This window comes from Anser brachyrhynchus (assembly GCF_964034855.1).
Source record: "Anser brachyrhynchus genome assembly, chromosome: 11".
In the NCBI taxonomy this organism is placed as follows: domain Eukaryota; kingdom Metazoa; phylum Chordata; class Aves; order Anseriformes; family Anatidae; genus Anser; species Anser brachyrhynchus.
The window spans coordinates 21,947,497-21,970,120 of record NC_137706.1 but is presented as its reverse complement, the minus strand read 5'-3'; the positions used below and the strand labels follow the sequence as shown (position 1 = coordinate 21,970,120).

At 55.7% G+C, this 22,624-nt stretch overlaps 1 protein-coding gene across 3 annotated transcripts in view; it reads right to left on the bottom strand.

Annotated features, from left to right (window-relative positions):
• FRMD5 (FERM domain containing 5) overlaps nucleotides 1–22,624 on the bottom strand; it is an 83,574-nt gene that overhangs the window by 20,603 nt on the left and 40,347 nt on the right. For 2 of the 3 annotated variants that reach the window (XM_080551576.1, XM_080551577.1), the window contains exon 1: nucleotides 13,463–13,613. The exons of the other annotated variant lie outside the window; for it this stretch is intronic. The gene's annotated coding sequence lies outside the window, so the exon portion shown is untranslated. Of the gene's footprint in view, nucleotides 1–13,462; nucleotides 13,614–22,624 lie in introns of those variants that run through there. 3 annotated transcript variants of the gene reach the window in all.

Sequence of the window (22,624 nt, the reverse complement as noted above, 5' to 3'; positions counted from 1 at the left end):
GCCCCACACAGCCCGGCACTGCAGCCCCACACAGCCCGGCACTGCAGCCCCGCACAGCCTGGCACTGCAGCCCCGCACAGCCTGCTCGGCAGCGACTCGTCTCCGCAGATCAAACACCGCTCCTGACAGATGACACTGCTCCTTAGGAGAACATGGGTTTCGCTTTTCCTACAAATACATTTAACGTGTGCGTTATCTGATCAAACAAGCACTCAGCAGACACAGGCCGTGCAGTCGGGGAACTCCTACGGGTCTGGCATTAACCCGTTCCTGGAGTGTGACGTGCTGCTCTCGATGTCGCTGGTTTGAAACAAACCGCGCCACTGGCAGAGCACGGCAGCATGGGCTGCAACCAGCTCTGCACTGCGCTGGCACCGCGCTGACTCTGCCCCCTCTGCCCACGGGACAGGGCCGGCAGCGAGGCCCCGTGCCCGGGTGTGCCCCGTGGGGGCACTGCTGCCAGCACTGGGGCCGTAACCCCCGGGTGAAAGCCTCAGCGCCCCCGGCACGGGCGGCTGCTGCAGCGCGCTGCTGCTCAGCCACTGGAGCAGGTTGGTGGAGGGTTTGGGGCAGGGACAAACAGAAGTGAGCAGAAGTGGACACAGCAAGGAGAAAGCGGCTGTGCCGGAGATGTGGGGTGTGCAACGCTGGCCCCAGCCCCAGCTGCAGTGGGGGAAATGGGAGAAATGGGAGAAATGGGGGAAATGGGAGAAATGGGAGAAATGGGGGAAATGGGAGAACCAGCCCCCGCGTCAGGTGGGGCAGCAGAGGGAGGGGACCGGTGCTGCCAGCCCTGCTGCTCCTGGAAGACAACGATGTGATCTGCAGTGCGATCCCGCAGAGCGGGTTGGGACATAGCTGGTCAGCAGGCATTCCACTGAAGGCTTAGAAAGTGGCCATGGCTGAAGTGGCTCGTCCTGGGGGAGGCATGGGCTGGGCTTTGCTTGATCTGTGAGCAAGCAGAAATGTAAATGACATGCCTTAGGGCTCTAACTGTGCTGCACACACCTTGAAAATAACAGGGGGCAAGGAAACATACATGGGGCAGCGCTGTACCCATTTATACAGGCTAAAACACTTCCATTTTCTTCAAAGAGCCCAATCTCACTGCTGCAATTATGTTCTGGTCTGCTCACCAACAAATAAAGCAGTGCCCTGAGGGCAGGATTTCCAATCTAATGAAAGGTTGAAATGGTTAATTAGTTGTTCAGAGTCACTTAAGAGAAGTGCCCGGTAGGCAGCGGTGCAGCGAGCAGCCCAAGCACCTGGCCGCACGGTGCCACCAGGGCCGCCCCCACCTCCCTGCGCCCACCCTTGCAGCAGCCGTGGCGGTGCCCCCCCGACCCTGTGGACACTGAGCTCTGCGTCCCATCGTCGCCCACCTCCTCGCCCCTGCCACACCTGAGGACTCCTAACTGTGGATGTGGGTGCCGAGCTCGGAAAACCATGGCCTAGATTTTGCTTTATTAATAGGCTAATTGAGGCTCCGGGTGTATCATTCATCACTGTCAGCCACCGCCCGGTACAGGCTGTTCGCACTGCTCGGATACAAGGGCACGAAGTGCAGAGGAATAACGGAACCTGCCAGCAACCGGATTCCTTCAGCCTCAGTTAGAGCGAGCCGTTGTTCTTTACTCAAACAACAGGGTTTGTTTTCTCAGTGGGAGAACTGAAGAAGCAACATGGAGCTCGAGAAGAGAAACTGCAGCAGCATCCTGTGAGCAGGAAAGCAAACAGCAGAGCTTGGCTCAAGTATCAGGCCCCCAGTAACCTTCCAGATCATCCGCTGCTTGTGTTAGGAAGCCCGGACCTCTTCCCACAGCACAGCATTACCTAGAAAGCAGCACTAAATAAATGCTGGTTTCAGTTTCTTCTGATAGAGAAGATTACTTCCCAGGCTGAATGAAAGGGACGCCGGACATGGCCACAGAGGTTAAAAGACCCGACCGTGTAACAGGAATCGCAGTTGCATGAACGAGGACACACTGGTGTGCTGCCCCGCAGCGGGTGGGGGCTGGCAAGCAGAGGCAGCCCTGCAGCTCCTGCCTGCTCTGAGCCCCCCTGCTGCGTGAATGCTGACTGAGCTTCACACCCTGCTACAGGCACGGAAATGCCAGAGGAAACTGCAAAAAGTGACTCTAGCTCGACAGGACCAGCAGAGGAGATGTCCCTGCCGCAGCATCACGCCCCTCACCTCCCGCAGCCATTTTTCACAGGAATTTGCTACAGGCTCTTCTCCCTTTCCCTACCCGTGTCCCAAATTGGTGCTAATGTCTGCATAATATTTTCCTCTGCAATTTTAACACAAAGAAATCGCAAGGAAGTGCAAAGCAGACGTCCCCCCCGTCCACCGAAACACGGTTAAGTGTAAAAACCCAAATGGCATTACAGGGGAAAATGTTTTCTCTTTGATCTCTCTAACTTGAATTAAACATATTCTAAATTAATCATTATGAGGATGTCTTTCAGGAAATTATCCGAGCTGTCTTTACAAATCATAACTTGAAAGAGCTGTCTATTGCGTAATATCAGCTTAAATATTCTCTGTTTTGATCTTTATATGTTCTTATAAAGTAAGGCTTATATCTGTCCTAGCATCTGCAAGTTTTTGAGGCCAGCCTCTCAGGGCACCGCAGCCTGACGGCAAGAACATCGCTGAGTGCCACCACCGGTAATCCCTGCTCGCACTGGGAGCGCCGCGCTAAGCTGACACCACGCAGCGATGTTCCCTGCTGGCACTCCTGCTGATAGCTGCTCTCCTCTGTCTTAAACTTCAGTTACAAAGTTGAGGAGCTACAGATAAACCCAGCATCGCGTCCCAGGGACGGCCAGGCATGGCAGGGCAGCATCACCACTCCAGGTGTCAGCGCTCCCGGCGCAGGCGGGCTCAGGAGCCGCGGGGGTGCCGGCAGCCCACGCCTCGTAGCGCTGCTGCGGGCGGCTGGCTTCAGCGCCGAGCTGCGAAGGATAATGCGGAGTGCCAATCACTGGCGGCGTACCACGCGGCATTGTTCTGATTCATAATAGTTCCTAATTTTGCCTGGTCTCGTGTTAAATGAGACGAAGATGTGCTGCTGTTTGCAGAAGGCTGCATCGTGGCACAGGCGCTCAGAAGATCTGCAAACCCGAAGCCTTCTGTGGGGCTGCCGCCGGACGGTCACGCCGCACTGCTGAGCCACAGCAACGCCTTGTGCCCGAACGCCTTCTGCAGAGTGCTTGGCCCTCCGAGTCTTAATTCAGATTTTACCCAGCGATTACTGGAAGAGGAGTTTGGATGTCGAGCCGAGCACACAAAGGCTGGCTGTCCACGGGCTCACCCAAGGGCGCACCGCGCAGCCGGGTGGGAGAGGAGCTGGCGAGTGGTGGGGACAGAGCCCAGGGACTTCTTGCCTCGCAGCCACCCTGCCTTGGCAGCCAGCGGAGGATCCCCGTGAGGGCTGCCGAGCATGCTCCCCGCTCCCCAGGGCTTGGGGAGGCTCAGCCAGGTGTGAGACAGCAGGGCAGATGGATGGACAGACAGACGGACACGGGTCCGCTGCTCCGCGGGTGGAGGAGAGGTGCGAGAGAGAACCCTGTGCCACATGGGTGCTTCGGGGTCCGTCCCATGAGGCACCCATGGGTGCTCGCTGGCAGTGCAGGGAGGACGACGATCTCACCACTGCTCACGACCTCCATGCTGAAGCCACTTTGAGTCTTAAAAAAAATTGCAAAGATAATGTTTAAGCAACTGCGATACTCTTCTCTGCATAAAACAAACACGATCGGTAGCTCACACGGACTGCACGGGGGTCGGGTTCCACATCTCCGTGTTCCTCATCAATCATTCACCAGGGGATGAAAGCAGGATTAGAGGACTGCTGCTTGAGCAAGCACCGCTCTCCTATCGGGTACGGCACCCTGCTGGCACGCAGGGCACCCGGCGCGGTGGCGCAGCACCCGGCAAAGCAGCTGAGGTTCTCTGAGGAACATCCAGGGCTGAAGCGAAGAGCAGCGGGCAGGCAAGTACCGTTGGTACAGAAAGACACGGATCCAAAAGCAGAAAACATAAAATCCTTCTGGAAAACCACAGCAATTGAAAAGGGGAACGAGGAGGTCTCACCTTCAGGTGCTGCACTGTAAATAAATACAAACCAAACGCCTCGCAACAGCACAAAAGGGATGGGCCGGGGGAGCTGGTCACAGCACAGCGGGACCCTCCTGGGGTTTTCCAGCAGCAAACCCACCAAGCCGGTGGTGTGGTGGCTCACACCTCTCCAACATGGTTTATTTCTTGAAAGAGGTCACAAAACTTCAGTTCTGACCAACTTGGCCCCAGGCCTGCAGCACGGCAGCAAGGATGCTGGCAGCCCTTGTCTCGGTGCCCGCTCCGGCACATGCAGAGGAGCCCACGAGCACCTTGTCAGGATGAGAATTAACATCTGTAACATATCTGTAAGATGTAAAGTGCACAACTCTGATGTGTGACACCCACTAGTGCGGAGCAGCTTTGTGTGACTTACTGCAAAACAGAAACAAGGCTCCCGCAGGGAGATACGTGCTGCACGCACTATCAAACAGAGGAATCCCAGATGATTTTTAAACTTTAAGACGATTAAAGTAACCTTGCATTCTTAGTTTTTCTAAGCTCCTCAGCCAAAATTAGGGTCATCCACAGCTAAAATAAAATGAGAGTTAATAATAGCAGCTCATCTGCAAATGAACAGCGTTCCTCGCTCCTGCCAGGAGCGTGTCCCGGCCCACAGAGCACCGCGGTCCCAGCAGCACGTCCCTGAGCCCCGGGAGCTGCGGCTCCAGAGCCGTGCCCTGGCTGTGGGGAGGGACGAAGCCTCCGCGGGGAGGCTGCCGGCTGCTGTCTCTCTCTGGCAAGACCCCCCGCAGGGTGCTGGCTCAGCACCACGGTTGTTATTGAGCACAGGGGCGCTAGCACACGGCACCGGCGTGCTGCGGGAGCAGCTGGGAGTGCCATCGCACCGCGAGGGATGCCCTCGGCAGAGCCCTGCAGAGGCCCAGCAAGGACCAGCCCAGGCTCAGTGCTCACCACGCCGGTGGGAAAGCCAGGTTTATTCTCGTGGACTTGGCAAGCACAACTTCAACATCTCCAGGGAGGTCCGGAGCCACCCCACGCTTCCAGCCGGCACTGCCTGAGGGACCGAAGCTTTGCCGCTGCGGACCAGGGCGCTGGGTGCAGCGCTGCCGTCTCGGTGCTGCACGCACATGGCAGAGGACTGCTGGTGGGCTGATGGTGCCCAGCCCATCACCAGCTGGGCACAGACACTGCCAGAGGGGGCAGCCTGGCTCCACTGCACCTTCCCCCCCAGCTGCCCAGCCAGGGACGGGCGCTGGAACCAGAGCCCAGAGCTCCCCCCGTTTCCTTCTCCCGCCCGGGGCTGTGCACATGTCCTGCTCTACGCGTTTCTGCGTGCCGTGGTTTTATTTTGTTGAATTACTCCTCCGAGCAGCCTGAATGTGTTACACTTCATCATTTAATAAATTATACAAAGCTGTATTACACAGCGGCAGGGAAACTGCTCACCCATGCGTTTTGTGGCAGAGATTCAATTCACCACCACCACGGCACAGCCCGGCTAGTGAGCGCGCCTCCCCCGGCACCCAGCAGACGGGGGGACCTGTGCTCGCTGGTCCCCAGGGCCAGACCCAGCCGCCTGCAGACAAGGGCTCCCTTCCCACCACAGCCTGCTTTGTAACGGGGATGCACGATGCCGTGCAGGCGATGGAGAGGTCTTCAGTGTGTGATTTGTTATCCACCGGCCTGTTGCTGCTTTGGATCATAGCCGGTAGACTCTGCAAAAGCTTTGCTCGGATACCACAACTGATTTTTCTTATTTTCTCTACAGAACACCACCAGGCAGCCCCAGGACGTGGTGTGGCAGTGATGGGCAGTGCCTCGTGCTGCACAGCCAGACCCAGGGGTGCCCGAGTGCCCTGCCCGTGCTGGATCCCCGCTGCCGGCAGGGATGCGCCAGGCTCACATCGCCCTTCATGCTCCATCCAGCAGGGCCACGGGAAGCGGCCGTGCCAGGCTCCTGCTCCGTGTGCGGCCCCAGGGCCGCCCCAAAGCCCTGCTCCCACCCGGGCAGCACCGGCTGCGGCCAGCCCAGCCCACGGCAGCGTTCACCCTCCTCGAGCTGAAATGTTGAATTTCGGCACCCGCTCCAGGGATTAAGTGCAGGATTTGTGAAGGAAATAGCAGCGGCTGAACACAGCTCCTTTCTGCCCGACTTGCTTCTGAAAATCTCATTGTGGAGATGGCCGTTCCTCCCTGCTCCATGAGCTTAGGAGAAGATTATTTTTTAAAGGAAACTGTCAAAAAAAGTCTATTCTACAAAGTGAAGTTGAAGCTTAAATCTCTTTGGCAGCAACATCTGAGCTGGGAGAGATCAAAGACCCACCAGCTCTGCTGCCAACACAAGGAGATTTTTCCTAGCAATTTGATTGCAATATTGTGGTTTAAATGCCTCATTTTCAAAATTCTGCATTGTATTGTATGAGCCTGGGATTTATTATCCCTCAGACAAAGTTAATGTTCCATTTGCAGGCAGGGCAAAGTCTTCCTGACAGCTCTCTTAGCCCTCAAAGTAAGCCGGAACCTCATCTGTGGCATGGGGAGAAAATGGGCAAAAATGTGCTTGAAAATGGGCAAAAATGTGCTTCACATCCAGACAGGAGGAGGAAGCCCAGCAAGCCCCCAGCGGGGCACTCTGCTCCTCTCCTCGCAGCCCCTCCCCACGGCAGCACGCCGCCGACTCCTCGTGCAATCCGAGCATCCTCGGAGATTGCTGGTGCAGCACATCTTCCAGGTGTGCACTGAGCGCAGCAAGAACGGCAGCTCAGATCACAAATCCTGCCCTGCTCATCCCCTGCAATATACCTAAGTATCTGACAATTGCCTGGCTGCGTATCACCGGCTGCAAACCGCTTCACAAGGCCAGGCAAGGGCAGTTCCACCCCGCGCCGGCTGCAAACATCGCTGCAGCAGACGTCCCTCAGCACCAACACCTCTCCCCGGGGATGCCCTGAGCACCCACCAGTGCAGCCACCCAGGGGCCGGGTCCCACCCGCCCCAGCAAGGTGCCACCAGGCGATGGGGCCGTGCTGACACACGCAGGGACGGGCAGTGACGCTCAGCCTCGGTGGCCCTGCTGCCCAACGCCAGCTGCTGCCTCGGAAAGCCCTTTTGCAGGGAGGTCACCAGGCAGCCCGTGCTGGCATCACGCCATGCCTGGCACTGTGAGCGAGGCCTCTGCTCAAGGCCCTCTGCGCCCACGCTCTGCTCTGGGCTCTCCCAAATGCCCAGAGAGCAGCGGAGCCGTGCCCCAGCTCCGGGCACCGCAGCGTCGCTGCATCTGCCCACGCTGCCCAGCGGGAAATGACGGCTGCTGTGCACCAGGGACGCCTGGACGGCTTCCAGAGGCAGCCCCAGCGAGCGGGGAAAACGGGGATGGAAGGCAAGGAGAAGGCAAGGAGGGGCAGGTGGCTCCGCGGGACTGCAGACGGGGGGGCGCCGACCCAGGGGAGCCAGGCAGAAGACGCGGCTCTCACCACCACGGCACTTCCCGACTCACCGCAGGCAACGCCGCTGCTTCCCTGCTGAAGCCGTTTAGCAAGGGGGTACCAGAGCAGAACCCCCGGGATGCTCACGGGGACATGCAGCCGGTGCCCCACAGCCTGACCTCAGCCCCCCAGCAGCAGCCATCGGCACCCCCCACGAGCAGGCAGCCAGCAAGGGGAAGGGGCTTGATTCAATACCGGAGTGTAATCCTGGTGTATTTATAGCACGTGCATTTTGCTGCTAATTCCCTGTTATCTGTAATCCTTCTTCCTAGCTGACACAGTAATTTCTGTCTTCGGGACTTACCATGGGAGTTTGCTCCAGAAGTTTATGAAGCTGTTGGGCAGGAAAGTTCCTAAGGAAGCGACTTGGCAGCCTTAAGCTCCAGACGATGGATTCCCTGCCTTAATCCACACGCGGGTTTTTGAATACCTCCGATGTGCTGGGGTATGCGAAAGGGCCTTCACGGCTCTCCATTGCCGAATTCCAGTCGCTGTAATTTCTGCTTACGTCTCCATTTCGGAAAGGCCCAGCTCTGGGACGGCGAAGAAGGCAGGAATCCCCTCTCAGCCGGGACGCAGCCCCCGCAGAGGTGTCCCCCTTCCAGCGAGGCGTCCCCGCAGGGAACCTGCTGCTCTCCCCCAGCCCCGCAGCCCCCAGCCCGGCAGCACGGCTCCCGCGGGACCGGGTGCCCGCACGTCACACGCGGGTGCACAGGGGACCGGCCGCGGCCACCCCGTGTCGCACAGCGCCCGGACAGCCCGCTGCTGGCTGCACCATCCCAACCCGCCGAGAGGCAGCGATGGGAGCCCCTGGAGAGGCGTGAGCTGCGCCCTAGGCGTGGAGCAGTCTCATTTCTGACAGTGAAACTGGGAGCATGGAAATTTTCTCTCCGCCGAAGGCCCGACTTGGCAATGCGTGCAGGAGCAGTGGGAAGTTAACGCTGTGTAATGGAGGTCTGCATCCCCTATGACAAATCCGAGTCCTGAAGCTCTATTTAATTTTTAAATGCAAACTCCATTGTTACTTTTACTTAGTTTTAGCACGATCTGGACAAGCTCTGTCCGGATGAAGCCTCCAGCTGGCTCACCCCAAGCACTCGTCGGGGCTCTCCCCGTGTCCCAAGCTGCGATGTGCAGCGGGTGATGCCCCATGCCTGCGGAGCTGGCAGCAGACGGGGATTTTTTTGCACCAAAATAATGCAAAAATGCAGCAAAGGAGCCCAGGCCATCACACAGAGAAGCCCAGCTGGTGGCACACTCACAAAGCTGCTGTGGCTTTCTGCCAGTCCACCTGCTCACCGGGGGGGGACCCGGGGTCCCTGGGTCCCTGGAGCCTGCGGTGGTGGAGCTGCACCAAACCGGGGCTGGGGCTGGGGCTGGGGCTCCCTCCCCGCCCGTGGCAGAGCCCGGCCTTGTCTACAAGTACTCCGTAGCATCAGTGTGCAGCGTGGCAATGGGAACCCAGCCAAGGGTGGCTGGGGACGAGAAAAACAGATTCTGCTCTGCGAAGCCCGAGGAGGCACTGACATTTTATTTCACGAAGAGTCCACGACCCTGGCTCATGTGAAGCAAGAAATAGCTTTTTCCATTTGCCCCACACACCCATGGGGCCACCTGGAGTCCCGGGACCGCTCCGCGTTAGCCATTTCTTCCGTCCCCAGGAACCTCTCCCCCATGCCCCATCACCAGCCACCACCCCAGGACGCCCCAGCTGCCAGCCGTGGTGACACCCCGGTGGCACCAGCACGGCGCTGCTGCAGAGCCTCCCCCCGAGGCTGCACAAAGCGCTCCTCACCCTGAGCACAGCCCCGGAGCGAGGCACGCACCGAGGCCCAGTGACTGATGACATGTCGCCTTACATTTAGGTATTTATTGCTGCTGTGTAACGTTTATGAATTAAACTGGGAATTTATAAGTCTATAATTTAGTGGCACTGAAAACCTCCCTCCATAAAAGCAAATTGGTTTTTCCTATAACTCAAACTCACTTTTTTCATTCATGCAAGCTTGGAGTGGCTCCATGTGTGCTCTTGTTTAAATTGGCACCCGTTTTCCATAAAGCATGCAAAATATTCTTGGTGCAACTAATTCTGGTATGCATTCTTTGGAGGCTGATAAACACGTTCAGAGTGATCATCTGACGATGAGTGTTGCTTTGTCAGAAAGTGAGCCCTGCTTGCTGCACACAAGAGGAACAGACTTCCAAGCGAGTCGTGCTGTGAGTAGCACGTGGGAGCTGAAGGTGCTTCAGCTACAGCTGCACTTGCAATGGCTGCATGACCAAGGGGACAGCAGAAGTGCCTAGTTTTGTGCTGCAAATGAAAAACTGGATCACTGCATCTCCAAATTCACATGAGAAGCACCTGAAGTCTGTCCCTGGGAGTCATGCTGGCTGCAGAGTAGCTCGAACAAACTGCTAACAGGTTTGTGGGCCTGAGCCATGCACTCTCAGGGGACCCCAGAGCTGAGCTTTGCACTTTGTGGTCAGCACCGCTGCACACACAGCTGATGAAAAATAAAAAAACAACCAAAAATATAAGCTGTGTGTGCTACTCACAACCAGAAGAGCAGGCACCTTCGGCTTCCTTGGCAACATTCCTGCTGAGCAGCTCGCTTTTCTTCAAGCAACTGAATGCAGCAAAAAGCTCACAGGAGGAAAAAAAAAAAGTATAAATGGTTCATAAAAAATTTACTTTTCATGAAAGTGAAGCGAGGCGCTAGAAGAAACAGAGCAGCAGTTACAGAAAGGCCCAGCGAAGCCCTGCTGCTCTTCTGCCTCACCCTCTGCCACCCCAGGGCACCTCCCGAAAGCTGGCACCCGACGGCCACTGCAGCACGACCAAAGGCTTGGGGTGGCAACTGGCAGCATTCCAATACGTGCACAGCCTCGACATGCCTCCTTTTGTATTTCTGAAACACGAATGTAACCAGATCTTTGTGACAACCGTGCCGTACCTGGTTACACGAGGCCCATTCACAGTGGGGCTCATTGTATTTAACAGCTTTTATCTGGTTTGCAGGGATTGCGTCTCAGTTTTTGATGTAGATTTGAGAAAAGTGGACGATTTCTGCCCATTGCTTGTATAACCACACACGTTGTTTGCATTTCCAGTCCGCATTTTATCTCCAGATCTGCAAACAACGTGCAAGCCCCGGGCAGCCCCGGAGGTGCAGTGCGGAGCAGCCGGCGGAGCCGCAGCCGCTCGCAGCACAGAGCGAGCTGTTTAATTGCTGGTGATCCACGTCGAGTGCCCACCACACTTGGTACTGTACTGAACAAGGCTCTGAAATAATTCTCTGTGAGAAGCCAGACTAACAGCTCCATGCCAAAAGCTTCTCAGGAAACGGACACAGGACCTCTGGTACCCCAGTCCTCCGGTAAAACTAACGCTGAGGTTTACGACTTCTTCCAGAATTCATTCCCTGAAAATAAATTCATCTGTGCAGTCTCCCGGATAGAGGAGAAAGTAGTACAGCTAATGCATCTAAAGACTGAAGAAAAAAAAAAAAAAAGAAAAAAAAAAACACAATAAAACAACAACAAAGGGCAAATCCTGATTTCAAAAGAGTAAGAAATTCAAAACCCTGATTCTGAATCAAAACTAAAAGCAGGCTCAGGAGCAATTAATATTTAAATCTCCCTGAATTGCAGCTCAAGAATAAAGATTGTCACAGAACGAACTGACAAATGCAAGCCTTGTGATTAAGGCAAAACAGATCTTATTTGTGTGCTACAGAAATGACCATATGTGGAATCCTTTTGGGAAACTGTAATCAGTCAGATTAACATGATAATGAACTCTGATTTACTGAGCAATAGGAAGATCTTTGTCCTCAGAGGCATTGCATTTCTCACTGAATATTGAGAAAGATGACTTTTTTTATAACCACGGATATCAGTTGAGTGCAAGATTGTTAATCCTCCCCAAAAGGTGATTTCACAGGGAAATAAAGGAGAGCAATTTTAAGACATAAATGATCTACGCTAATAGAGGGGCAGACAGTGAAAACTTTCAATAAATCTGACACTGCCTTCAGTGGGAAGTGAAATCACAAGCAACGCATGACGACGAGGTTATTTTACCTGTAACACCACAGAACAAACTTCAGGTAACACGCTGGGCACGACGCAAGGAGCCCCCCAGTTTCTTTCCATCGTCCCCCCTCGGTTAGAGCAGTCCCTCTGCGCGGGGCGCCTTCTTCGTATCTATTCTGGAGCAGCTTAAATCGGAGGAAAACGCTTTGCGAACCCTCCTAGCACAGAGGGGGACAGGGCAGGCAGTGCCAGCACCCCTCTGCTCCACGCACACCGGGGGGGTCCCGGCCCCCCGGCGCACAGGGGCTGCTCCAGGCCAGGCTGCGGGGCTGGGGGCACCGAGCTGGGGGCACGCTGCGGGACCCGGGGTGGCAGCACCGGGAGCCCATTGCTTGTGGAGAACCGAAATCCTCCAAGGAGCGGGGGGCACCAGCACCGAACCACCACCCCTGCCGGGCGGGGAGCTGCGGCGGGGCGGCGTGGGGAGGCGGCAGCACGCCCGCTCACGGCCCGGCTCCTGCACTAAGCGCTCAGCAAGCCTGTTGAGCAGCTGGGCGTCGACATCAGAGCGCAGCAGAGAAGGGTTGTTTTATTCATCAAAAGGCTGGGGTAAGAACATGTCCAGTAAGAGCCCGTGACGGCAGCGGAGCACCGTAACTGCTGGTTTACGGTGCCCACCCCTCTGGAGGCACGCGCTGGTTTGCACGAGAGCGCTGCCCACACCTCCCCCGGGCAAAGCCCCTCTGCTGCGCTGTCTCAGCAAAGCGAACCCGCGGCGTTTCCATCCCAGGGAGAAATAACTGTGCAGCTCTTGCAAGGAGTAACTCGCTGCGAAGGCAGATTAAAGGTCAGCTCTCATCTTCCCAGTGCACAGAGCGCTGTCTGACACCCGCCGAGCTCTGACGGGAAGGAAAAGCTCGGAGGGAAGGCTCGGCTCTGGCTGCTGGGAGGAGGCCTGGCAGGGACTGCCGCCCGCCAGCCCAGGGAGCAGGGCCGGGGCGCTGGCACGGTGCCCCCGGGCAGCTCCAGGGGTGCTCCCGTTCCCAGCCTGGGCTGCGCACCCAGACCTGGAGCCACACAAGGGCCTCCCCAAAACCCAGTCCTCCAGCCCCAGGCACCCGTCCATGCTCTGCCCCGAGCTTCCTTGGCACACCCGCAACTGCAATTAACACCTACCAGCTCAGGTCCAAAACGAGCCACTTGACTCCAGCTGGCTCTCAGGTGGTTGTTTAATTCAGGGAACCTCGGTCTTTGCCTTTGTTTCCTAGAAATATTTCTTGGCAGCACAAGATGCCCACGGGGCAGCCGCTCTCCCCTGCCAGCAGGAGCGCTCGGCTCGGCTGCAGCCCGTTTGCTTCCCTCCCAGGCTGCCCGGACGGAGCTCACTTGCTCCCCACCCATTTTTCTCTGTTTGTCAGGATTTTAGGATCCAGGAGAAGCTGACCTGGAACCGCAGAACAGTCCCAGGATCATTCTCTTGCACATCACATGCAGACCCCACACACCTGCCAATACTTCTATCACCTGAAGTTTTCATAGCACAGCTCCGCACAAGGAGTGAAGTGTTTACAAATGGCTGTGGTTTTCAGAAATGAAAAGGAAGAAAAACTACTTCAGCTGACGTGTGGTTTTACTTCCAAGGGCTGGTTGGCATAATATCAGGAGCAAGCACAAGAAGTGATGCGTTTGTCATCTCCACAAGGCCTTTTTTTTCGCCTGTGGGTTTAATGTCTCCAAATACATATTCATTTAAATGCAAATTTCTGGTTTCACCTGGGACCCAACCAAAGCTTTTGCTGAAATGAATGCTGTACTTTCCTATTTACCCTCCATTCCCTCCTGCTTTCTTCTGTACCTCAAAGCCCGTACAGGTGACCCGGACCTTCAGACCTCGCCGGGAAGAAAGCACAACAGGGGACGGGGAAGGAGCCCCAGGGCTGCTGCTGCTCCTCAGCACGCCGCTCACCTCTCGCCGTGCCCAGAGCTGGGGCCGTTTTGCCGTTTTGCTGAAAATACACAAAAAGCATGAGGCTGCAGAGGGCTGAGCCCAGAGGAAGGCTCGCCATGGCGCACTTGCAGTGCCAGCGGGGCATTTCCAGCTGCAAGGGGATGGCACCTGGGTCGGTCGTTGCCTTTTTTTTTTTTTTTTTTTAGTAAAGAAAGCCCCAAAAAAAGGTCTCAGTCCTTCCAGCCAGCAGTCACATGCCAACGTCACATATGACCTTTTTCAGATTAACCCAAGAGGGCAAAAAACATTTCCTCGGTAGTGTGATTTGGGGAACGGTTATGCGGGCTGACATCTTCCACTGAAAACACCCACAGGCCACGGCGCGGCGGTATTTTCAGAAAGCACGTCAGGAGACTCCAGGCCGATCTGAGCTCGCAGCAGGCACCCGGTGGGGCCGCTTCCCGGTGCCAGCCCCTCGCTGCCCACCCCGGCCCCCCGCCTCCCCCCCTGCACCCCCCGCAGGGGCGAAGCACAGCTCTGCTCCTACAGAGGCTACAGCACACCTGTAACTGCACTGGGAAGGGCAGTGGAAAGTCCCGTGAGAAGACAAGAAGCCCTTTGCACGTCCCCGAATCCTATGGTGAAGTAACAAAGCGGTGCCCTGCGAAGAGGCCACGCACCAGAAAAGCAAACAGGAAACAACCTTCATTTCTAGAAGCAAAAGCAGTTTCTGTATCATATTCTGTAAAATAAGTGATCTAATCCCTGCTAATAACATCACAGGCAGTATATTTCTTTCATCACCATCTATAATAATCTAATTCCATATGTACAGTGGGCACCACGCACATACTTCCTGAATGCTAAGTGCTCGTGTGGGTTCAGATAATGGCTGGGAAGGAAAGGAGGCCCAGCCTCGCTGCATACTAAAATCCAGCCGCGCTAGAAGGATGCCTTCGCAGTAACTTGTTTACTTTCCATATCAAAAAAAAGACAGAATAAAGGATCCTTAGCTCCACTCGACAAAAAAATGTTTGACAAAGCATCGTGTTTAGAGATGAGAAACAGTGAGACGGGCGGTCTGACATTTTAAAGAAACGCTTTTGCTGCCTTTGCACAAAAGACAAGCGGCGGCAGCAGCCCTGCGCGGGGGGAGCCTCTCGGGCAGCCCGTCAGCAGCGCGCTGAGCCCCCACAGCGCTGCAGCCGCCGCCCCCGGGCTGCGCAGCGAAGGGGAAAACACAGAATAGAAAGGAAGCACTGCCACATCGCAGTGGGTAGAAGAGCAAGTGTGGAAACAAACCCCCACCCGAGAAGGAGAAAGCCCCGGAGGGCAGGAGCTGGCCCCCACGGAGACCCCCAGCCCAGCTCCAGCACCTCCTGCCGCAACCCAGAGCCGAGGCACTCAGAACCAGCAGCGCCTTTGGAAACTGCAGCAGGAAACAACTTGGCCGAAGTGGCAAACAGGCCCGGCCCCCGAAATGCCAGGTCCCAGGTTTCTGCCCGCTGTCAGCAACAGGCGGCGCGGGAAGAGGTGCGCGGGGAGCTGGGATCTGCCAGCTGCAGCCGTGACATTTCTGCGTAACCTTTAGTCACTACAGTTATAAAAGTTCCTGTGATTGAATTCCCACATTTTTTATTGTACCTAGGAGCAACACAATCCTGCCTCGGAAGCCATGAAGTTGTGGGGAAGAGCCCACGGGCACCCTTAGGACTTCCGCTCCCGGGAGCACTGTGCTTAGCAGGCTGAAGGGGATTTTGGCAGCTCACGGCTCCGTGCCCGCAGCATGTACCTGCACAGCAATCCCTCTTCCCTGCACGGCCTGGCCAGGCTGCCCATCATTTATATGCAAATTAAAGATCCCATCTTTGCAGCTCTGCGCCCTCCGGCAGGGTCGGGTACCTCGCTCACCGAGCACGGAGCCATCGGCGCTGCAGCTGCACAGGGCCCTGCGAACGCGGCAGGGGCAGCAGCATCCACAGGCACTGCATTGTAGTGGGTGGAGAAGTGGCTAAAAGCCAGAAGCTGCGGGTGCCCCAGCCAGAAAAGGCCTCAGGCCTCTGTGCCCACCTCCCTCCCCAGCCTCCGACAGCTGCCGCACACTTGGTGAGCCCTTCGCCAGGCACGGAGCTAGCACAGCAGGGCCTGGCCTCAGCAGGGCTTGGGACAATACTGCAGCAGAAAACATTACCAGGAGCTATGACTAATGCCACAGGAGTGAGCAAAAGCACTCCAAGTCACTGAGATTTTCATTTAGAATTGAAATCCAAAGCATGTTTGAATTCTGCATCATTGTCCACTTTGTGCAGTGCTGAAAAATTTGGGTAGTGGTTTCTCCAGCCATGTTTTAAAGGGCAAATATTTGCTTCTGCTGGGTATGGCCCAGTGGCTTTGCAGCAATGAGTTGCAGCAGCCCGGAGCTCACCAAAGGCCACAGCTGACCCCGGCCATGTGCACACGTGCCCAGAGCACGTTCCTACCCAGGGCTGCTGCTTGCTCCCGGCGCCTCCAGCAGAAATGGGGCCGTGGCACTGGGACAGGCAGCTCCACACGGGCACGTGGCAGCATGCTCTGACACGTGGAGACCTCGGGTGGGCAAACAGCCCTCAGCCCTTACAGCTCCTCCTGCCCTAGTGACGTCCCAGCACCACGAGGGTCCTGCCCCACGCGCTCCTGCTCCAGGCTCCCACCGCAGGCAGCCTGGTGGTGCGGAGAGCCCTGGCAGCACGCCAACTGCACTGCTCCAGCGCCAGATGTGAGGGCTGGGGCACGGCTGGGGATGTTCCCACCCCACGGCTCTGTCCTCCCCACCCCAGAGCACTTGCAGATGCTGGGGCAGTGCCTGGGAGCACCCCAGGAGTGATGCCAAGCACGGAGACCCGGCTCTGCCAGCCGCCTGCCAGCAGAGCGCAATCGTCCCGCGTGAGCTTGGCCATGTCATTAAACTGCCTCCGATAGCTCAAACTTTACCACTGTTAAAAAACAACTTCTCGCAATGCTGAGAAGCTCAAGCAAGAACAGAAAGGTCTTTGCTCTGCTCCCAGCACCCGCTCTGTGTTCACTGAGGTGGCCTGGACAGCCACGACAGCCTTGTCTGTTTACCCACTGCTGCCTGGCAATGGCGTGAGCTTGAAAAGCTATTTAGAGAGAAATTAATACTGAGAGCTAAAACTAATCCCCAGAAACACAGCCGATGGCTGGTCCGCAGGCTCAGCAGAAGCTGGATTTTTATAGAAACCTGAATTTTAGGTCAGATTTCTCCTGCCAGCAACAGTTCACAAGAGGGGCTGCCCATGTGCATCCCTGCGGGAAGCGGTCAGGGCCCCGGACACCCCCCTGAGCACCCATCAGGGGCCGACCTCAGCACCCACACCTGGGGCTCCCCCTTCCCGGTCAGGATCCGTCCCCCCCACAGCCCCCCTGTGCAGGTTCTTGCCCCCGGCAGCAGAAGCAGCTGCAGGGAACCCAGGTGCCACCCACGGCCCTTTGCATTTGCGATGAATTCAGACAAATTACTGATGAAATGATGTCAGGCAGGAGGATTACTCATGTTTGTGTAGAAAGGCAGTGCTTTAAGCCCAGATGGCTGCGTAAGCTTTACTGCAGCCGGGATCAGCGGATGAGAACTGCACAACTTAATGGAAGGAGACTTCCGATCGAGGGCTTGATTGAAGCTAATGCAAGCTGAATATCTAAACACGAAACACTAGATTACTTCACCAGTGACAGCTCAATAGTAAATACAGACTTTTCCTGGTCTGCTCCCCCAGAGCCTGCCTGCTGCAGTGCACACTTTTCCACCAGCAGGTTTGGGTGCCCACGGGATGAGCGTTGCCTTCAGAAAGCCTGTGCAGGGAATGGGATGCCACTCATGTGGCAACACCTGAACCCATCCCAAAAATCTGGGGAGGAGGGGGGAAACAGTAAACAAAGCTGTGTGAATCTGGAATTCAGAGGAACAACTAAAATCTCGACCCCTTAAGTAAAATGAAATAAAGGAGATGAAGATGCAACTCAGTGCATTGACTCCTGAGTTTATTTTAAAACACAGACTGTAGTAGAATTAAAAATAATTACCGAAATGAAGCCTGTCTGTGCCTGCACTACCAGATCCAGCTACTTCAAGCTGAGGAGAAATCAGCCCCCAAGGACGAGCCTCCCTTGGCAGTGGGGAGGACGCTGCTGCCCCAGCAGCCCGGGGATCCAGCAGTCCCCACAGCCACACTGCTGAGGTTTGGCTTTGTCCAAACGCTGCCATCCCTCCTCCGCAGTGAGCAGGAGGTCGGCACCTTGCTGCCCCCCCCCACCGCGGGCGAAGGCGCTGCTGCTCTTGCAGCTCCGTCACCCCAAAATCACAGTTCCGTCACCCCAAAATCACAGTTCCGTCACCCCAAAATCACAGCTCCGTCACCCCAGTTGGAAGGGAAGTCACGCTGCCACGAGCCGCCGGCTGTCCCCAGGGAGCCGTGCCCACCCACACCCTGGGGTCAGGGCAGCGCCCAGCGGGGACGCCCAGCACTGAGCACAGCCCTCTCGTGACAGCGGCCTTGCACTCGTGCAGCTGGGGACCAAAGTGTTCTTCCTCGGTCCCGATGGGAAACCTCAGGTGGCGATGAGATCAAGGCTTGCTAGCGCTGGTGCAGAGCTTTCCTGCCATCCGGCCAGCTCACGGCATCGCGGGGCGCAGCCCATGTTTGAAAAGGAAATATTTTTTTCCAGGGTGGGGCAGCGGCAGTATTCAGATGCACAAGGCGTACTTCACAAATGAAGTTGTAAGGGGCGTTGTACTGAAGTTTCAGCTGACCACAAAGTCCCTCATCCCTGCATATACATACAGCTGTACATGGAGAGAAAAAGTTCTTCAAATGAGCAATATCTGGGAGAAGCAGGCAAACATCATCTCAGCAGCCTTCAATCTTGCAGAACTGTGGTGTGCTATTATTTGGGAACCTAGCTTTTGTGACTGGCTTACTAGGCCAAAAATCAGCCCCTGCGAAAGCCTCCCAAAGCCAGGGAGATTACACCTGAATTAAGTCTGCTCTGCTTCTCCACAGCTCCTGATGTACAGCCCGAGATCCTCATTACCATGGCAATGAGACCAAGGCCAGGGATCTTACGGCACACTTTGCAATATCTGAGGGCTCCCTAAAGGTTCCACCTTTATACAATCATATGAAAATATGCACTTGAAGTATTACCGGAATATAAATTAATCTTATTTTCCCTACAACAAACAACTGCATGAATAACGAGCACCACAATATATTCCAGAGTCCCTGCAATTATGAGCAAACCTGCAATTACACACTGCTGTTTGCATGCAAGGCATGAAGTTCAACCCATTAATTTGAATGGAGGTCTCTTAATGAAATGGGCTTTGGAGAAGGTCTATAAGGCGGTAAAGCATCTGAATTCAGAGATCAATTGCTGCCTCAGATACAAAAACAAGGGTGGTGAAGCCCTTCCTCGCCGCAGCGATGGCTGCATCTACCCCAGGCAGCGCAGCGCCCATCTTCCCTGAGCCTGGTCCGTGCACAGCGCCCGCTTCCCCTCCTGCAGCACGCTGCCCTCACCTGCAAGGCACTCGGGAAGGACGCCTTCGGGCGACAAAAAGCCCTTTCTTTCCCTGACAAGTGAAGAAGCGAGGCTGGAAGGGGTAAAGCTGCGGCACAGCCCCACCAAGCACCCTGCACAGCGCGGGGACCGCGCCGCCTGCGTGCCCAGTGCCACTCCTGGCACTGCCTGCCATCCTCCCACAGGCAGAAACGTTGCCTGACAATAAGAAAGAATGATTTTAGGACACGTGTCATGGAAAGTGGCCTAGCAATATACTCAACTGGATTTAGGCCTGTTTTTTGCTTTCCTTCCTCCCATCGTGGGTATAAACATGGAATACAGAATTACATGGAAAAAAGCTCCAGAGATGTGAAGGGACTAATATAGAATAATTCACGAAAAATATGAATCAGACTAGTGTCGGGCTCACAGAGGTATTAAAAATTGATTTCAAAAGGCAGAACTCACACAAAGGCCCGGAACAGGAGAGTGCCTGCACCTGCTGCACGGCTCCGAGGGGCTGAGGGCTCCTGCTGTGGCCGGAGCAAGCTCCCTCCCTCTTCCCAGACCCATTTCTCTGCATAACGGGCCCCAGGCCTGGCTCTCGGAGCAGCAATGCCTCTTATAGTAACGCTCGGAACCGCAATGCCTCTTGTAATAACGTGATGCTCCGGGCAGTGCCCCTCGGTGCCCGCAGGCCAGCTCGAAGGAAAGGCTCCAGCTCCACACCTGAAAGCACCTCAGGGCTCCCCCATCCTCACAGCTGTGGCAGCACGCTCAGTAGAATCTGGTCAGAAAAAGCATCTTCACGAGAAACTTATCATTAATTTTAAAACATCTCCAGCTCCCGGGTCCAGCCCCACCACCGAGACCCCGTCCCCTCCCAGCCGCCTGCTCTGGGGCACCCCGGAGCCGCCCTCCCCTCCTGGGGCACCTCGTACTGCCGAGTGCATTTCCAATTACTCGTGTTAAACAGGCCCCTCAACCCACATCAGCAATATTTACCTCCCTTAATTAAAGATGGCAGTAATAAACATGAAATATGGACAAAAAAGGATTTTAATAAATACTGCCTCGGGGAGCTCGTGTATCCTTGGGAGTCGAGCTGGAAACGCTTAATATCAGATGTTGCATTGTTATGAAATTAAAACAATATATTGCCACATAAAAGTGATATTAAAAATAATTATCATAAATTAGGCTTGGGTAGGCTGAAACTACCATGGGCACAAAGCAGCAGCAGGAGGAAAAGTGGGGGGCAGAGAGATACCCGCCAGCGCCAGTGCTGTCCGCACGCACAGCCCTTCAACTGGGGGTCCCGGAGCCCCAAGGAGGGGTTCCCCCTTTGGAAGCAGCCGTTTCTAGGTGGCCCTGCTGCAGCAGGGGTTGGACTGATGCCCCCGGAGGCCCCCCCGCCCTCAGCCATGCCATGATTGAGCATCCCCAGGCTGCCCCAGCAGCAGGTGCCCAACGGCATCCCCAGGAGCTTGGCCCGGACACCGTTTGGAAGAAGCACCCATTTCTGCACTAACCCACTCGGAGGTGACCCGAGAAGGGCTGAGCACTCACCGCATGCCCCAGGTGACGCACAGTCGCTTTGTGCCTGGGTTCTCCAGGCTCCAACCCCACCAGGACGCACTGCTGGGCAGCTTGGCTGCTGCGGGATGCTCCGGGGCCAGGCACGGCTCCGCAGGGCCAGGCACGGTTTGGCGGGGCCAGGCACAGCTCGGCAAGGCCAGGCACAGCTCGGCAAGGCCAGGCACGGAGCTGTTCTGCCTGCAGCCCCCTCAGCACCGGCCAAGACACGGCTCCCGGGGGAGAGCTGCACCCGTGCCAGACCTGCCCCGTGGAAGGGCCGTCAGCAACCACAGAACCGAGCTGCTGCCTCCCCCAGCCCCACAACGTGCTTCCCCCCGCGTTCCTCACCCCAGTCACGGATTTCAAGGTGACCAAAACTGAAATAATTAGTCAATGCCTAATTAAGATTCTTGCTGCCCTGCAGGGCCCGCAGGGCGAGGACTCGGCTCACAGGTTTGTGTTCGATGACAGAGTTCAAATATTTACATTCTCAGGGAGTAAGCGCTCAGCAGACTCGGGATTTAAGCATTTAAATGGCAATTTCTTTGGGATACAGACTGGCCATCACTTGAGTTTCTGACTGTAAGAAAATTGGATAAACCCGATCTCATTTCATACCTCTGCATGAGGAAGCTCCAAAAGTCTGAAGGAAAGCAGCATTTTGCTGATAACTGAAAATGGTGTCAGCATGGGTAATCGTCGTCCTTCCAGCCCGACTGATCACGGGGAAAATAAAGGAAATGCTGATACCAGCTGCTGCTGCTGGAGAGCGGACGCCAAACACAGCTGATGAAAAATGAACCCTGTCAAATCTATTTGATTTTTTTATGATGAGTTTAAAAAATTGGTTAATAAAGGCAACAGTGTTGATTTAATATATTTAGACTTCCGTAAGACATTTAACCTGGTATCGCATGACATTTCGATTAAAAATTAGAATGACACAAAATCAACACGACACGCACTAAACGGATTAGAAGCTGACTGCCTGTCTGAAAGGCAATTAGAAGCTGAAACCACTGAGCAGGTGTTTCTGACGGAAGTCCTCCAGAAAACAGGTCCAGCTCCTAAGATTTTAATCAAAAGCCTACCAGAAAGCAAAAACACTGCTGTGAAGTTTGCAGACAACACAGAGCAGCAAACACCAAGATGCTCAGCCACTGGTACAGAGCAGCCTGCATTGCTCGGTAACTAAAGACAAATTAAAAACAAACATTTCCTCCCTGCCAAATGAAGTGCATACATCTGGGAATAGGAAGTGCATGCATACACCTCCTTCATCAAGGTAACGAAGCATCCCTGCCCCATGGCAGAGAAGTGCTGAGGACCACGGGGACGACGGGAGCCTTGCTCCGAGGCAGGGATGTCACCGCCTGCCTGCCGCATGCAGGAGCCTTGTCAGCCCCAGAACATCCAGAAAAATGTCACAAGAACACAAACATCCACCGTGGGCCAGAGCAGAGCTTCAGCCCTCCCTGTGCCCGCCCTGACACCCAGCAGGCAAAGGAAGCAAGACGCAGAGCGAAGGAGACAACCCTGCCCCAGGTACAGCGCGTGCAGGGGAGCCCGGACCCCCAGCGCAGGCAGCACCGTGCACAGCCGGCAGAAAAACGGCACCGAGGGCTGCCAGGTTCAAGAGCTATTTTTAATCTTCCAAAAACCCAGACGCTCATGACTCAGCACCAGACACTGTCCCAGAGACAGCAGCACTGGCTGCAAGTCTCTTCAGGAGCAACGAACAACCCATCCACTTCCACCCCACCACAGAACCAGATGGCCCAGGCAGCGCCACCACCCGCCAGCAGCGACGCTGACGGACCCCAGGGGCAGGGCTGGAGGGGAGCGGGAGCCCCTGGCACCACGGCACCGCTGGATTCAGCAGCAGCCCCACTGCCCGTGGCCAGCTGGGGCTTGGCCAGCAGCTGCTCTGCCCCG